The sequence below is a fragment of the Cupressus sempervirens genome, chromosome 1 (genome assembly GCF_028749045.1).
Source record: "Cupressus sempervirens isolate cs-2001-9-10 chromosome 1, ASM2874904v1, whole genome shotgun sequence".
In the NCBI taxonomy this organism is placed as follows: Eukaryota; Viridiplantae; Streptophyta; class Pinopsida; order Cupressales; family Cupressaceae; genus Cupressus; species Cupressus sempervirens.
In genome coordinates this window covers 379570939-379585729 of record NC_143118.1, presented here as the reverse complement: position 1 = coordinate 379585729, position 14791 = coordinate 379570939, and positions in this window count along the sequence as shown.

Sequence of the window (14791 nt, the reverse complement as noted above, 5' to 3'; positions counted from 1 at the left end):
GGATGCTTCTTCTTGTGTAACTAACCACTTTTGATGTGGGTTATGAACTCTGATGCTAGTATGCTATTACACTGCCATTTATTATATAGTAGATATAATAAGTATCTCTAAATATACTGTAAGGATCTCTAAACATGAGTAAAGCAGTATTACATAATGTAGATCTAAACTAAAAATTCATGATGTTTTCCACTCTGGGGAAAGAGGGGAACTTAATATACTCGTAACACACCCCATTAGAAGAGATCCATTGGATGGTTTTTGTTGGCGTTTGACTCTCTTGGTGTAGCACTAAGCTAGGCTTCTAGGTGCTAGGATATTTGCTCTTGTTAGTGGTTCTAGACCCACTGAATGCTCTAGATAATTTTCTACCAAATTTTGGTTGAAGGAGCTATGCTTGAGCTATCAAGTCTTATGAAAAGTTTTTCCTATTTTGTGTTGATAACATGGACTTTTATCAGTGCAGAAGTATGGTCTATAAATTCTTAGAGTCTCTAGTGCCTCTAAGATTTACATTGTTGGGTGACTAATTCTTTGAACTCCCTAATGTTTGGTGACATTAAGCTATACCTATGTGAGTTATGTTTGGGTTTTCCTTCCTCATCTTCATTTCACTCTTGTGAGTTGTTTTTCCCGAGGCCATTATAAATTCCCTTTGCTAGTTCCTAAAATTGAATGGATCCAGTACAATTTTGGGCTATTCTATGTTTGTATTCTAGTTGAAATAGAGAGCTCTCCACTTCAATCATGGTTAATGAGAGGCCATGAGTGAAGCATTGAATATGAGGGTTTTCCATTTTTTTGTAGAGATTGCACATCTATAGGCTACATGCCTAATGATTGCCATTTTGTGTTGGATAGGTGCTGTCACTTAATGGAGGGCTGTGAAAAATGACCATTTGAAAATTAGAGCTTCTGATTCTATTTTAAATTTTCCTTTTGAGGACTTGTTTTCTAATAAAGAAGAAACTTTTTTTGATTATATTGAAGCTTCTCATGTTGTTGGTCTGAGCTAGACTTCTATCGCTTCCATTCTTGTCACAATTTTGGATGTTAGACCATATTTCAGGTGTGATGCCCGCTAGCCTTATCGCCTATGTTGTTGAAGTTACTGCTCCCACTTCTAGTTTGAACAAAATTCTATTGATAATTTTGACTCTTAAATAATCACTCTTGGGCCTTGTTGACAGGTTGTAGTGGGGTTTCCTTTGTTGCAATCCTAACAATAGTGTTGCTTAGACTTTTGTCCAAGTGCATAGGAAGAGGTTTTTTTTTTTGTTTTGTTGATGCCCTATGTTTATGCTTTCATCCCTTGTTTGTGTAAAGGTTAACAAACCCTTGTTTTGGCTGTTATAGGAAAAAAACATATCAATATCATCCTTTCAGATTGAACAATACTAGACGAGTAATGATACTATCTTGAAAAATACAAGAAGCCAAGACTACAATATACACTCATTTGATGAAGTAAATAAAATCCTTCCAAAAATAATTAGTCAGAACTATCAAAGTAAATTTTTAGGATTGTACTAACACAATTTGAAAATGGATCAAGAAGATTTCATGTCTTTCTAATGGAAACTTTGGTTATTATGTGTAAAATTGGCCTCATTCTTTCAACAATTATTTTCATGTTATCTGTAGAATTTTTTTTATCATTTAAGTTTCTTGTTCTTGCAAGATGAACTATGAGATGCAGTGTTACTAGTGTTTGAAAATAAGTAGGATATTCCTAATGCAATGAATGGTGCAGAGATCATGATAAACTTGGGTTGCACTCTCTTAGGCAAAAACACTTGTGAGTATTACATTCTTTATAATTTTCAGTATTAAAAATTTTAGATACTAATCATCTATTATGCTACACTATTTCTACTTTGCATATATTTTATCATCACTCTAGCAAATGAGAAAAAAACTAGAATGTTATGTATTGCTTGTGAAATAGCTTGTATCATGTCCTAAGGTATATACAAAGCATTTGTGATAGTTTTTTAGAAATAAATCCTTTTATTTTAGTTTTTATGGCTTTTGTTTTATTTTGCAAGTTTGAAAGATTATAGTGGAATAGGGTTCAAGAATTTTGTATTACAAAAATGTCTTATTTCTTTATTGATATAGATAGATTGAGGAGGTAAAAATTCAGTTTTGATGCATACTCATATGTAGGATGCAAACTTATTTTGATGTGACATTATGTGTGTTCTCTTTCACATTTTACTATCAATATTCTATTCAATTTAATAACCCAAAACTACTAAGAAAAATTGTGAAGGTCACAATTGCTATTAAAATCTTGTACTACCTTTTTATGTTTATCACTTACCTATCTGTAACTCCAAAATCAATATTGACAGTCTCTTGCCCTCACCATGCAACTGAACTAATTTAGTTTTATTGATGCAGCTAAACTACGAGTGCCTTTTGTGTTCTTGACAAATCGTAAGCTTTCAACTTTTGTGAAGCCATTACAGATGCAAATGAACAACTGGTGAGGTGTTAATTTTAAGGCAATTTTTTGTTTCTATAATGTACAGTTCAATTGCTAGAAATATTTCATCTAGATTGTTAATTGATAGATTGTTAACTTTTCATGTCATTTTCTACTTTGGTTGGGTAGTTCTCCTTGCATTTGTAAATCATAAATCTTGCTACAGCCTTTAGCCTAATGACAGTTTGGTATTACATTGAGGGCAATAACATAGTTGACTTAAAATTTTGCATTAAAGAAAACATCAAGGGATAATATTTGAATTGTCGATATTTGTAAATTACATTGGTTTTAGACATAGTTATAGTTATAGTTATATATGCGCTCTTATATATGATGATGTGATTGGGACTATAAGTTTTTTTGTCATGTTTATCTGTTTGAAAAATAGATGAAATTATTGGCTTTCATTCTTGATAAATAATTCTTTCCTAATTTTATTCTTCCCTACAGGAACCAAAATTTAGACACACTGTGCCAATTATTACAAAGTATTACTTGTTTACTTCCTTATGCATGGTTCAAAATAATTAATAATAGCTAGCTAGTGATAAAATATTACCCACCCCCCCCCCCCCCCCCCCTTCCCCCCTCCCCCCCCCCCTTAGTATACCCTATTTCTAACAGAAAAAACTAAGAAGAAACCATTGTTGTTATATCTCTAGATCCATTTATCATCTTGGGATTGATTAAAGAGATTGGGGTTAGGAAGCATAACCTTTAGATACATGACCACTTCCTTAAATATACTCATAATTCTTCTAGTATCTCTTTGAAATTTCCACAAGCTAATTAAGACCTTCTATCTTGCATTTCCATTCTCCCATTCTAGGTAGTTTTCCACCTTCTTGCCCCTATTTTGCCTTAACCAGTCCATCAATCTTTGATTATTCACCGGTTCCTTGATGGAAGCCTTGAATCCTTCCATATCTCTTCCTGAAATAAGCCTTCTCTACCATTTTCTATTTGCATTCAACTTCCTCTTCTAATCATGCCTTTTGTTTTCAATATGTTCTTCCAAAGGACAAAGCTGCCATTAGAGTTATTTTTACTTAGATAGAAATAGGAAGGACCATAGATAAATATTTGGCCCTTAAAATTTTATGTCAATATTTAGCTCCTTCTAAGGTTAACCAACCCAATTTAGATACTAGAGCTTTGCTAATACTTTTAAAATTCCTGATATCAAGGCCTCCATTTTCCTTGTCTTTGTACACCTTATTCCAATTGACAAGGGCCAAAATTCTCTTTTCCTCCACTCCAAACCATCGAAAGTTTTTTTGAATTTTCTCTGGAGTATCTATGACCTTCAAAGGCACTAAGGAAAAGGACACAAAGTATACTAGGATAATTTGGAGGCAAGCTTTAAGGAGAAGGAGCTTAACAATTTTCATTTCCATCTGGCCAATTAGTTTCTTTTGGAACTTCTAAGTAACACTATTCTAGTATACAAGACTAGGTCTCTCTAGAGAGAAAGGAAAACTGAGATATATATCCAATAAAAATTGGATTTGGCATTCTAGTATAGAAGAGACATTTCTTTGGATTTCTCGTAGGGTGTTGAAAAAGAAAAGTTTACTCTTATGAAAGTTGATATATTGACTAGATAACTTGGCATAGTTAGCTAACAGGGACAACCAACAGGGATAACTTTAAGGAACCCAACCCTCTCAAAATTTATAAAATTTTGGTGAATCACATGTCATTTGGGTGAAAAAAAATTAATAGTGTTGGTGAATTATGCGTCAATGGATGGATATTTGGTGGCAATTTTTTTAATAGTTTAGACAATTTTTATAAAATAATGGCGATTATAATTTTTCTTCTTAATAAAATTATTAATATTGGTGGAAAATTATGTTTTGAAATATGGATATTGGTTGGAAAATATTTTAATAACCGATACCTTTTTTATAAAAAGGTGGCAAAATTATTTTCCAAATAATTGAATTAATTTATTTGTTATGGCGAATGGTTTTCAGAAACTTATAATTGGTATGGCTATTTTCAAAAGATGGGAAATAAGTAGCCTAATCTAACATACCAACTTACATAAATTATTGGCCACTACCACTGTAATTATGTTAAATGTATTATTTGAGAACTTAGAATGTCTGATGATCCAAGATCAATGGCTGAGGTTTAATTTCGGCTAACATTTCTTGAAGGAAGAAGAATTGTTGAGGTAGTCACTAGAATGTTGACACGTATCAAGGTAAGTTATATGCAGAGTACAATGCACCTGAAAAGAATTAAATGTCATGCCATGTTTGGAATGAAGCCTCGACCTTGCTCCAGTGTTCGGAATGGTGACACGTTTCTGTCTAGCGTGTATCAGTTAAGTTGCAGGAGATAGTATATTGATGTCTTGTCATTGTTAATTACAATTTATAATTGGCCTTTTCCATCAGCGAAGCAGCTTCACACGCATTACAGGACATGCCACAGTCCACTAGTAGTAGTACTATTACTATTAGTCTTAATTAAAATTGGCCTTTTCCATCGGTTAGGGGGCTTCACATGCATTACAGGACAATGGACGGTATTCGTGTTTAATTGCAATTGGCCTTTTCGGCACATACTTGCAATTATGTTCAAGATTTGAGAATATTTGCTAATTTAATGTAATTGAATTGGTAGGCAGATGGAAACAAACAAATAATCCCTAGCACCCTACTCACCAAGCTTATTTATAGGCGATTGAGCTACTTCTTTCATCATTGCTCATCTCATTTTTGGTAGTTGATAGGTCTAGTTTGTTAAATGTTTGTTAATTATTTGGTGTTAGTTTGAACTTTGCAGTAAAGATGGGCAACCCTATTTGCTTGAGATGCATTTTGGAAGAGGAGCAAAAGGCTTTCTAGGTCGCATTCCTGAGGAAAACCTCTTGTCAATTTGCAATGAGGTTGTTCCATGCTCTGGTGTGAAGATTGTTATTACTGCTGTCAAAATGGGGGCATGAGTTTTTGAAGAATGAGAATTGGCATCGTGTCAATAGTGACATTACATCACAATTTCTAGCCTCCCTGCTTGACCTTAGAGAAGCAAGGGCCAAAATTCTGCTGCTCCTGAGGAAGATTTTTAAAGTAGTATATTTGGGCGATGACATTGAAATTGTCGCTCATGCAATTTTAGTAGTGGGGATCCCTTGGGCGGGTGAAGTCCACAAGCTTTTGGAACCTGGCCAGAATGTGGTCCTGCAACCATTTTTTCTAGGCTTAACTGCTGGGCAGTTGCAGCACCATAGGAAATGTGCAAGAATTGGGTTCATTTTTTTTCGAAAATGGTTTTTCCGGGATGAAGTGGAAGATGACAATAACTGGCTACAAGAATTCGCAACCATAGTCAATTCTGGTGGTTTCTACAACGAATAGTACAGTAGTTCTAGAGTCTGGGGTTTTCCCTCGATTTTATAAATTTTTAAATTTCAAGAAATATCATTGAAATTTCTCGAGTTTTAGTTCCATATAAAATTCTAGTTCATTGTTTTAACTTCTTATGCTTACTTATGGAACATTGCAATATTTTGCATTTTTTAATTTTCTATTGAATTGTTTATAAAAGCCTATGTGACTATAAAATATTATTAGTTGCTGCCTTTGGCAGGACACTAATGGAATCACCTAGTTCCATATTAGTTCTATAATCTAAAAATTTCATTGATATACCAATGTTTGTAAAAGGTTTATTAATTCACATTTTTTTGAAATTGAAAAATACAATTTTTTTAAAACTTTATTGGTTCATGATGAAAAAGGCAATGAAAAAATTCAAATTTCTTCTTAAAAAATACAACTATTTTTTCAACACCTCTATTAATGCAAGCATTAATTGCAACCTTATATTTTCTTGTGACAAGTGAATTAGTTTAAATTAGAATTTAATTATTTTTATTTTTACATATCTAAACCAATGATTTTAATAAATTTTCTTTTATTTTTTATTTATATATATAATTTTATTAGATTATAAATTTATTTAACATATATAATTTTTAATATATTGATATTTTTAATTTATACTTTAAAATACATAATATTAATTTTGTATCAATTTTAATAAAGTTCAAATTATTTAGCTTGGTATATTATCAACTTTATTTATTATAAGTGTATTTGGTTTTTTTTTAAAGCATAAATGTTATTTTAAAATTAATTTATGGTTTTTTTTAATGCATTATATTTAACCTTAAGAATATTGTCCAGCTTCTACAATTGGATAAATTTATCACTTGAACAAGATATATCAAATAATTTAATAATTGAAATTAATCAATTTAACTATTTTTAAAAAAAATTATACAATTTTATCTATATCTTATGTATAATTAGTTGATAAATATCTTTGGTATGATAAATGTTCTTTAGGATGTCATCTAATTTTAATTTAGCATGATACTATAATGTTTATTTATATATTCTTTTACTATTTTAATTAATATACATCGTTGCAGTTATATAATTTAACAAGTGCCACCTCATGACATGTACTTGCCTAATAGTTATTAGACTAATTAGAAATTAAGGTTTAATTTATTTTTTAAAAGTTATTATACAAAAATTAGAAAAATAGAATTAATATGGAGTTAAGTTATAGTTTTTATATTAATTAAAAATTATAATTTAAATAATAAATTTAACACTTTTACTAAAATATTATGTCTTTATAGTAAATTGAAAAAAATTCTAAATTTGCATTACATTTATGAAGGGTATATAAAAATTCTAATATTGGTTAAAATAAAGACAAGAATTTACTAATTTTAACTTCAATTAAAATAAATTCTAATTAGGTACAAAATAATTTAAATATTTTATTAGAATATATATAATTATACAAATATACATTTAAAATAGTTTACTAAATTATTTAATTTTAATTTTAAAAAATGAAGTTAGTGAAGAAGGTTCTAACCAATCCTTCTCTATATTTAAAATTGTATAATTTATAGATTATTGCATATCAAAATGTTATCAGAATCACCTAGCTTAGGATTAACCCAATAAACTCTTTTATCTTGAATTATTAATTTTTTTAATAATATAATTATTTCTTATTCAATTTACAACTTGTGATATTGAAATCTATGTAAAAGAAAATTTATGTCAAAAAGTATGCGAGAATTTAGCCAAATATAAATGAACATGGAGGTAGCCTCCGAGAAAAGGGGTATTATAACACTAAATAAAAAGAACCAATTATCATTCAGATAAATAGTATAGATAATATATGAGAATAATAAATTTATATAAAAACTTTACAAATATTTGATAAAAAGAAAAATAGTTCATTTTCATTGGTTGGTTGATTCTAAACTAATTCACTTATTGTGCAAACTGAATGCAATAGTACTAGCCTACCGACAAGTACAATAATATACTAACTATACTCGTAATTTAATGGGAGTGGGACCCACGACCCACGGGGCCACCACACCATTCACCGGTGCTGTTGGATGTTTATAGATCAATGATCGAAGTTGAGTTTCAGGATGAAAGGAAAAAGAAATCCTGTCATTTTAAACGTGTCTCATAAACATGACACGTGTCACTAAAATCCTCAGTTGACTAACAAATAACAATGTAGTTTCAATTTGGTGATGACGTGACACTGACACGTCTGACTCGTGATGTGAGTCATCCTGATACTTGACTAGCTTAGTTAATGGGAGTGGGATCCACAACCCACGGGGCCACCACACCATTCACCGGTGTCGTTGGATGTTTATAGATCAACGACTGAAGTTGAGTTTCAGGATTAAAGGAAAAAGAAACCCTGTCATTTCAAACGCATCTCGAAAACATGACACGTGTCACTAAACTCCTTAATTGACCAATAAATAACAATTTAGTTTCAATTTGGTGATGACGTGACACTAACACATCTGACTCATGATGTGAGTCATCTTGATACCTAACTACCTTAGTTAATGGGAGTGGGACCCATGACCCACGAGGCCACCACACCATTCACCGGTGTTGTTGGATGTTTATAGATCAATGAGCAAAGTTGAGTTTTAGGATGAAAGAAAAAAGAAACCCTGTCATTTCAAACGCGTCCTGGAAACATGACACGTGTCACTTCTCAGTTAACACATTAACATAATCACATTCCACTTGCAGCTAACAGTGACATTATGAATGACATTAATACATTATGACGGGTTAAGTAACACTAGTGGTCCACAATTCCACTCACATTTAAACTGAAAGTGTACTATGTGACAAGTGTGATGACTATAGACTATAGAGTACAGATTGTACAATTTTGGCACATTAAGTTTCTTTAATTTTGCAGTTATACATTGTCTGTAGATTTAGAAATTAGAAAGGGGTTACAAATTACAATTTACAAAGTTACAGTCTCTTAATTTCTAGGTTGAGGATTGTGGTCTGAGGAAAGCAACAAACTAAAGTCTCTAGACTCTCAGCTCTCTACAAAAATTGAAACTAAGAGCAATGTGAACGTGAAGGGGTAAGTGTAACTACTGAAATCCTGAAAATTTACATCCCACATTTTAAATTTTACAACTTTACTATTTATATTATATAAAAAAATTTAGTTTATAAGGTTTTAATTTTTAGTCACCCCTGTAGGCTTGTAGCTATGTTTAAATATTTACCACGATGGGAAAAACAAATACCAAGAATAACATGGGCAAAATAACAAAATTCCACAATATGCTTAAAACACCAGGTTTCAGTGATTTATTCCATGATATACATGATCCTATTATTCATGCAAATAAGTGTATAATGGAGATAAGATTTGTACTTGAAAACAAGTGGAACGATCCAAATAAGGCTTCAAAATTTTGTTCATTTAACCCTAGTGTAAATGCAACTACAAATAAAATTGCACCGTGGCTAGCTGGGTTGGCACACATGGCATTACCTCAAGTATTCCCTTGCCCAAAAATTGTTATGCTCTATGCTGAAAATTATGATGAGAATAGAAAAGAAATTGTGAATAAAATTACTCAGGAGGAAATTTTTTCCATAACTGAGAGTGAATTTGTTAGTCTGTTGAACTAGGGTTTCAACAAAAATAGCCAAATGTACATATTGACTTGGGAAAGCTGGCAGATGATTATGAAAAATTAGATGCAGAATAGAGAGATTCTTATATTAGAGGAATAACAAGTAGTTGTAGACTGAGTCCAAATCACATTCCTCCTTATGTTTTTGAATTTTTTGTGCCATGGGCACAGGAGAATATTTCCTTGCTAGAATTTTGTTTGGGATTGGATAGTAACAAACAAGTGGATGCCAGCATTCTTGAAATGCTTTATCATATTCATTTTAAAAAAGAACCAATAAGATATCATTTTATTGAGCACATTGTTCGTTGCATGCAAGATCAATTACTAATGATTCAAAGAGGTTCAAAGAAGACATTTAGATTCACAACCTACTTGTGCTATCTTCTCCTAGCAAAGCATCATGCATTATTTGAGGCAAACAAGCTTTGCAGTTAGACTGAAGGCCAAAATCCAATATATGAGTGGACACCTCAGATAAGGATGATTGATAATAGAAGGAACTACAACAATTTTGTAGACTTCTTTTTGGCACTAATGTACCATAAAATTACAAGCACTCCAATGCTTAGATTGCCAGTTACTTGTAAAAATTTCACTCAACTCGAAAGTGAACTACAATTGGCTGACTGGTACTTAATGAAAGAGTACACTATGTTAAGGTTTTACAGTTCATGGGTAGAACCCTGCAAACTTCCAATACATGTAATAGAGAGGGTATTTGCATTGGAATATGTACAACAAATGGAGAGCACAGATGTACTCTTTCATGGTCAACAAAATAAAATGATGCTTCCCTCCTTGCCATTCTCCTTTGGAGGGTTCACATTTGAGAGAAGAGGATTCAAAGTGGTAGAAGCCTTTTTTTCAATTTTTTGATTTGATGTTGACAGTCACTGGTAGTATGATCTAGTGAACATAATTGGAGCAAGGCTTAACGGCGTTGGGACTTCTAAAAGTAAATATCAACATGAAAGTATGCCTTTGACTGAAATTCTTTTTAAAATGGACTCTTGGGAGGAGGTCAAAAAATAGATGGAGAAATATGTTGCTGAAAATAATAAGTCAATACAGGAATTGTCATCACAAATAATGGCATTGCACAAACAGAAAGGAAAAGTGCAAGGCATGACATCGTCCAATTTCTACAAGAAATTTGATAAACCATCTACAAAACCTATTCCAAAAGAGATAATGAATGATTGTGTAGATGTTGGATGGAGTCGAAGCAAAATTTTTCAATTTTTGGAAATGAGGAAGAATCTTGGTGAGCCAAAGACCTCTTTAGATCATGATGAGGCTGAAGAGGATACAATATTTGACAAGTTGTGGAATAAGAAGCATCCAACTGAAGCACATCATAGTGATACTGATGATGATTATGATGACCAAGATTCTTTGAATCCCTCATCCAGTACACAAATTCAGAGAGGAGTTGATGCATCCACCAAACTTCTATATAGGAAAGGGGCAGAAATTGTAGAAAAAATGGGCTACCAAGGTTTTGGTGGTCTGGGTCCCAGTGGAGAAGGGGTTTGGCTACCACCTCAACCACCAGCTATAGCACCAAAACATGGTCAGAAACTAGGCCTTGGGAATGGAGATCAATCATCAACTTGGTCAATTCCATCCACATTGTATTCATCTTAGTTAATTAAATTTGTTCCTACTTCATTTACAGTTCCACTTCCAAGCACTTAGATTCAATCCGAATCAACTGTCACTCCCATAGCTTTAGATATCATGGGTACAACTACAACTAGTGGTCTAAAAAGGGCATTGTATATAGATGCAAAAAAATTTGGTCTTGGAGATCAAGAAAGTGTAAAGAAGCAGAAGGTTATGACAAGTATTAGTAGTACTACTAGTACAACAATGCCAATGGTGACTGTGAGTCCAACAATTGCCCATCCTTCAGGACAAAACCCTCAGAACAGTCCACAAACCCAACTAATGGGTCTAGGTATTGGTTATCCTCATGGTATTAGTGGAAGCTCGTACATCAGAGCAAGTGCTACTGCTATTTCACCATTCAAACATTCAATTGTCTCACAAAATCCTGATTTTTGTTACAATGAATTTGTAACTAACTATGAAAAATCAAAAAACAAGAATAGACAAAATAGTAAGACAATGAAGATGGAACCAATTGCTATAGCTCGTGATGCAAAATCTACAACCAACATGCTATTTCCCACATATGACCAAGATAAAGATATGATGGAATTCATGGTTGTTATGCCCCCAGCTAGAGATAACAATCAACCAGAGAGTCAGTTAGATCCATCTAAATTTCAAGTTAGCACCCTCCAAATGGATTTATCCAAAATAAAAAATGTGGACAAGATAAATGTGTCCAAAATGACCAACAAAGTGGTCTATAGTTCAATGATGAAGTTGGAGAGAGAAAGGAAAGCTTCAGGGCACAATAGATAAGTTAAAGGCAGACCTAGCAAATGTAAAGGCAAGTGAGAAAGTAGTAGTAAAAAAATGCAAAGAATTAGAGAAAAGGATAAAAAATTCATCCTTTGGCTCTAAAGAAGCAACTGAACAGCAAGAAAAAATGGACGCAGAACTGAAAACTCTGAGGGAAAATTTGGAAAAAATGGGAAAAAAAAACTCCAAGATGAAAAAGAATCTTCAACAAAGTTATATAGAAACTTGGAGAATGTTGCAAATGTAAACAATAAGTTAAATAAAGAATTGGAAAATTAGAGGGTAAAAACAAAAGAGTGGGAAGAGAAAGAAAAAGGGTGGGAAAATAAAGTAGAGCAAATAAGAAAACATAGTGAACACCAGTACTCAGAAATAAAAGAAGACCTAAAGAAGGCAAATGATACTATTAAAAAATATGAAAATGGCTTGAATGACCATGTAAATAATATAGTAAAGAAAATAAAAAATTACTTCTAGGGGCAAATAAAGACTTTTGCTGATAGGTTGTGTGATTGGTTCAAACTCTGCGAAGCTCTTATAGATGTTTTTGGGAAGTTGAAAGAGCAACTTGAGGAGAACAAAAGTTTTCGTCAAAGACATAAGATTGCAAAGTGGATTATGGAAGAAATCAATAGCACTGCTGACAGGCTTTTGTCATGCAAGGGAATTTAGGACCGCATTGGTTCAATAATAAAGGCAACCTCTATATTTCATAAATGTCAAAAAATAACAGAAGCAGAAGAAGTTCTTGCTTTATTTTGGCCAAAGCTCACCAAGATGAACAATAAAATAGCAAAATTGATATCTCTTGGTTTACCAAGTCTTGGACCTGATTTCTCAACAATGGGTTTCGTTGGAAGAGAAGTTTACAAACAAAAGTTGGAGGACCAAATAAACTCTGATTTAGGAAACCTTCCTCAGGACAGAACTCATCAAGGCATTGCAAAGTGCATCAAAACATTCACAAATTTGCATGCACTAGTGGAACGAACATTGCTTGAAACTCACTCTTCCAAGTATGGAATGCTGACGAGAATGCAAGTCATTTACCATAACATCAAATTTTTTTCCCTTCCAACTGAAGAAGAATGGAGCATACTATAGAAACTTATAGTCTCTATGTGAAAGTACTTTCAATTTCAATCATCTTTATATCTTTACTATATATGAATATCTTTCATATTATCCTACATACTATAGTCTAGACTCTAGAATTGAGTTTAAAGTAACAAGTTTGAACTTTATTTTTTGAACAAGATCAATGTTGCAGTCTTGTAGATGCTATTGCCTATGCTAAAATTGCTAATTTACTAAATCAGCCTGTCAAATGTAGAAATGTACAACTAAAGTTGTAGAGATTTTTTAGACTTGTAGATGTCTTACTGATTTAGATTTTGAGACTTCACATTAGGCAAATCAACTTGAAGCTATTGTTGCTCCCTTTTCTCTATAAAAGGGAATTCAAGGTCATTGGCTTACAAGAATTGTACCATATTAGCTAAATATTGCAAATGAAAACCATTAATAATTATTAATTGTGGAATTGAATCTATGATTCTATCTAATTTTCATGTTTTCCAATTCAATGTATGTTGAATAAATGAATAAAATAGAAAACAAAATTTCATTCAGGAATTTCAAATTCAAATATGAATGATCATTGATGACATGATATAAACTACACTCTACAGTAATAATACTCTTTGATCTCAAATTTTAATGATGAAACATAATACATTCTAATTTCTTGCTTTTCTAAAATGAACATTGAATGATAGGATATCATATAGTAGTTAATAAGTTCAAAAAATACCTATTGGTTGCCACTGCTAATTTAGAAAAAATTTCCTAAATTTTCCAATTCATCTCTATGTCATCATCATCATTCAATTCTGGTAGTCCAATTGGTTCATTGTTCTCTTCATTTTTGTTTGTGTCTTCTTCAACTTCAAGTTCACTCTGACCTCCACTTCTGTGACTCGGACTCCCAATCCCATGGCTAGTGCCACTGCCAACTGTACTTGTCCCACTTAGAGTCACTATAGGAGATTGGTTAATGGTGTTGCCCAATCCCACCCTTCTTCTTTTTCATCTTTTCTTCTAGATTTAGATTGCTTTTTTAAAAGGAAAAGTATTGACATTATACCTAGATGTGTATACCCTCAAGCATGATTCCAAATTCTTGTCTAGTTTTTTTCTTATCTTTGATTTTAGGAAGCCCAAAGCACTAAAAACTCTCTCATCCTCCATTGAACCCAATATTATTATGGTTTGACATAGATCAACAAGGTTGAAGTACTCTAAAATTTCTTTACGCAACAATGTGCTCTATTTTAGTTCTATCCAAAGCTTTGTTGTCGAACCCTCTTTATGTGGGTTATGCATTAATTGATATTGATGCTTCATGGTCCTTGAAAAGGTGCCTGATTGTTATCTAAGAAGACCCTCATCTAATATTCTGTTGATAGTCACTCCATTGAATTCTATAGATTTGCAAAATTCCTTTATCAAAATCAACAACCTTCTACGATAATCTTACTTATTGTTGAAGGACCAATATTGAGGAAACACAATTGCCATGGCCTCAATTAGTTGATCATATGGGAATCGTGATATTATTTCAAAGGAAACTCTATAGGCTATGTCCCTTGCAGTAGATGCTATAGACTCGACGATCTTGGTAAACTCTTCCCTTGTAACTCTTGTAGCTCGCTTCTTTGGGGCACTGTAGTACATTGGTATCTGAAATCCCCTTACATAAACACATAAATCTCCATTTTCAATGATCTTTAAATAATTATTAGGATCATCCAAATCTATTAGTT